The sequence below is a fragment of the Penaeus japonicus genome, unplaced genomic scaffold (assembly GCF_977035675.1).
Source record: "Penaeus japonicus unplaced genomic scaffold, GWHDUDI00000001_assembly GWHDUDI00000016, whole genome shotgun sequence".
NCBI classification, from domain to species: domain Eukaryota; kingdom Metazoa; phylum Arthropoda; class Malacostraca; order Decapoda; family Penaeidae; genus Penaeus; species Penaeus japonicus.
The window spans coordinates 8,593,916-8,598,915 of NW_028234418.1; positions in this window are offsets into that span (position 1 = coordinate 8,593,916).

Sequence of the window (5,000 nt, forward strand, 5' to 3'; positions counted from 1 at the left end):
CATCATCAATGATAATGATAATGATAATGATACTTATGCTACTACTACTACTTCTAATAATAAAAATGTTGATACCGATAATGATAATAGCGATGATAATGATGATAATGTTGATAATAACAATTTTAATGATGATGATAATGATGAAGATTATGGTAATGATATTGGTGATAATTACGATATGGATGATAATGATAATGACGATATTGAAAAACATGATGATAATGATATCATTGATGATATTAATAATAATTTTAATGATAATAATAAGGATAATGATCATAATGATAGTAATAATAATAACAATAACGATAATGATAATAATGATAGTATTGATAGAAATAACGATAATGATGGTAATGATAATTATGACAAGGATAATAACAATAAAAAATATAATCATAATCATGATCACAATAGTGATGGTAATGATGCTAATGATAAAAAATAATAATGATAATAAAAACGATACCAGTAACAATCATAATGACGATAATGATGATAATAAATACGAATATACTACACGGCTTTAATTAAAATTTTCTAATAAATGAGTCTGGAAAGATGTTGATGGTAAGAGTTCGAGTTAAAGCTGATTCGAAGAATAGAATCATTTTATTTCTCTTAATTAAACTGGCGCGGGAGATTAGTATTAAAACACAGTTTTAGCTTTACCTTTTAGAAGAGAATATATTTATTTGAAAGAAGTGAGAATTTTCCTTATGAACAGATCATGAATTTTATCTATTTTTTTTATCTTTATCTATCTATTCCTTTTTTTTTTCTTTTTTTTTATGGCTATTCTCTCTCTCTCTCTCTCGCTCTCTCTCTCTCTCTTTCTCTCTCTCTTTCTCCCTCTCTTTCTTTCTCTCTCTCTTTCTCCCTCTCTTTCTTTCTCTCTCTCTCTCTCTATTTATTTGTCTATGTGTGTGTGTATATACTGTATCTCTCTCTCTCTCTCTCTCTCTCTCTCTACATAAATATATATATATATATATATATATATATATATATATATATATATGTATATACATATATATATATACATATACATACATATCAATGAATTTTGTATCTCATACTTCGTGTTCATGATTATTTATCTAAAGGATTAGTACCTGCAATGTATCAATTTCAAGATAATTAAGATAATTGTAAATTCAAAGTATGATCATGGTCGAGACAAGCGAGAAGAAGTGAATGATACTTAAACAAGCAGCATATCCCATCTCGTGTTTCCAGTGTAGAATTAATTCAACAATTTCCACAATACAATTCTGTCGTATTTAACCCCAGCTCACGAAACCATTAGGCTACCCAGCTCACAAACTTACAGGCAAAGCTTACAATAACTTAGCCGTTTGGTATTTCCGGGGATGAAATTCTGTTACTAAATACATATTTTTTCATGTTATATATCTTTCAAATGTATTTTCCTTGCATAAACCCATGTCATCTCCAGTGGTCTCATTGTTGTTGCATCTTGTTTTCAATGTTTTTTTGTTGTTGTTTTTTCATTGTTCCCAGGGAATCTGTGATGTTTATGTAACCTTGGAGTATCATGTCTATTAGTATTCTCTATTTGTTCTGCAAAATCTGGTAAACTATAAACACTGAAGTCCTGGACCAGTTTCCCTTATCAAACTGAGCCAGAAACAAGTATGCTCTCATTTTGCTCTCCCGTGATTAGCATTTGTACAAAACACGTTGCCAGCTGCTTCGCTCTTAGCATTAAGTTGTGGAGGTATTTCACCCGATCTTTTATTTTAGTGCATTTAGTTCTTGCATTAGCTATCTCGTGTCTCCCTCACTGATACATGGATATATATTCTTTAGTTACTAGGTCTGCTACTCGTTAACATTCCCTTGCAGATTATTCAAATGATTCACGTTTTATTTTATTCCTAGACAGTTTCTCTTTACTTTTCCAGTAATCTGTGAAGGGCCCTACACTTACATGTCAAGCGATCTGTTTTCTGATGAATTAATCGGTTTTCATAAGAGTAAAAAGCTTCCCTGAATGTTACATTCGCTCTTTACTTAATAAATTCAATAATTTATAAAGTTAAATGTTTTATCTCATATCATAGTACAATTACAAATCGGCTGTGAAGAGAGAGTCACCTAAAAAGCCAGTCATTTATTATGCACGCCTATTATGCAGCGACAATTAATTGCGATTAATGATAATCATAATGATATTGATGTTGGACTGCTGTAACACCGATTGTGATGGATGGCTAAACACTCTGCTCTTTTGGTAAATTGTTAAAGGCAAAAAATATATACGCAAAAGGAATTTAAACACGATGAAACAACCTTTGGACTTCGTCTGGTCATCAGCAGAAGAAAAGAAAAAATCCAAGAGGATTTCGGAATTACTTTCCTCCTCTTGTTGTGCTGTTGACTTATTGCAAAATTGTTGCGTCATCTTGGTGCGTTGCTAATCTATTGTAAAATTGTAGACTCCTCTTGTTACTATGGTGGTTTACTGCTTCCTGATTTTCAGAGATAACACACACTGTTCCGAAAGAATTACCGATGTTTCAGTGTCAACGATATACTGAGAACTAATTTCCCTCAGCTGCAAAACCGGAGAAGTTCAGGATTCAGCATCTAATTAGGGAACGATAGTCTAGCAGAATATGCTACGCTTCTATATTTGCTAAGACCCTCTACTGGTTTAATGTATTGGTAATTGATCGTATGTTACGTACATAATATATAGGTGCAATAATTATGCAACACTAAGGTTTCTCAATAAGTTCTGGACTGCCTCGCCTATGATGAATAAACGGGATGATGAAGGAATAAAACATATATCATTAAAAAAAACGGCTGGGTAAATTAAACTTACATCCTCGACCACTACATCTTAGAATCATGGTCATTTATTAGCTGATTAAACCCTGCAATAGTATGTGTAAAACGTTTTCCAAAGACTACCGGATGTTCATGGCAATTCATTTTTATTTTGGAGACTGACAACAGATCAGAAAAAATCACTATTTACGGGAAACTTAGATGTAAATGATTTTCCTACATTTTTTTTTTTTTCTTTCTCTATCAAAATGAAATCGACGGGAAATTTTGAACTTAAACATGTGACGTCGGGATTTTTATTCTCATTGATGTTCGTATATCACTGTACGAAATAGTAAATGCATTCTCAACTCAGTATACATTGTGCGTGATGTGTGTGTGTGTATATATATATATATATATATATATATATATATATATATATATATATATATATATATATGCATAAATACACACATATATACACACAGACACACACACACACACACACACACACACACACACACACACACACACACACACACAGACATATAAATATATATATAGATATATTTATACATATATATAAATATATAATATAATATATATATAATATATACATATATATATAATATAATATATAATGTATATATATATATATATATATATATATATATATATATATATATATATATATAAACATATAATATATATATGTAAGTATATATACATACATATATATATATATATATATATATATATATATATATATATATATATATAAATAAATATATAAATATATATATATATTATGTATATATATATATATATATATATATATATATATATATATATATATATATATATATATATATATATATATGTGTGTTGTGTGTGTGTGTGTGTGTGTGTGTGTGTATGTGTGTGTGTGTGTGTGTGTGTGTATGTACATATAAGGTTATTATCATTACTGATTGCGTTAACATGGTTTTATTACTCAAACATTTCCCATCTATAGGAAAAGAAATCACACACCAAGAAAGCGTAAATAACTTTCGCTCCTTGTAACCGCCCTAATGCCTCGAAATGGCCAGCTGAATGGCGTCGGGATGAAGGAAGTGCTGGTAGGAGAGCGAGGTCCCTCAGGAGGCGACTAATGTACTTCCGGATCGGGACCAATCACGAGAAGGCGTTGTCTGACGTCATCTCTTGGTTTCGGGCCAGCGACCTCGTGAGGACATGAAGTCCTCACTCGATCCTTTGGGCTGCCCTTGTTTTATCTTTTTTTTTTTTTTTTCTTATTCATTTTTTTCTTATTATTATTATATTTTTCAGTAAGAATCGTTAGCATTGATTTTTTTTCTTTCTTTCTTTAGCAGAAGAGGTTGTTGAAACTGTTAAGTGAAGATTCATATGAAAAACAAAATAAATTTAAGAAAGATAGATATCTGAATTATATCGAAGCTAAATTCCAAGTTATTATACAACTTTAGAGTTGGTGTATAGTTAATTTATGATATCCATTAACTCACGTAATACTACTCACTTGGGAGAGAATAGGAATCGTGGAATTTTACAGAACTGTCACATCACATGACCCTATTCCTCATTTATTTCTTTAATAATGTTACTTTAGTGCAAATAAAAAAGGGACGGAGAAAAAAAATACGCGTATGGAAATACTTTTATGTATGACGATAAGCTATCGTAAACTCTATGATTCAACTACCTGTTCCTTTATTTGACCTTTCTCGTATATTAGACTCAGAAATATCTTTTATCTTGAATTAAAAGTGAAAAGGCTAAATGCTGATATTCTGTCTGGAGATAAATCTAATTACACTGTATATGTTCTACCAAGATAGAAAAGATAAATTACAAAAGGTTTGTAGTTTTGAACTTGAGTGCCTTATCTTATCCTCAGTATGGACTTTTAATTGTGTAGGCCACCTGACAGTGCATTCATTACTTTGCAAAACGTTGTGTTAGAATAAATTGACAATTACAATTATACAATCATACCATTTTTTCAAGCCCTAAGCATAGCGAATTGTGAACACTTCTTGAAAAAAACTTCCTACTTCATACTTTCAAAGATGGCAACATAACACATGTAATAGCATATCTACAAACATTATCAATATCAACCGATTTTCATACTTGTACCCTTTAATACTAACAACATTTAGCCACTTACG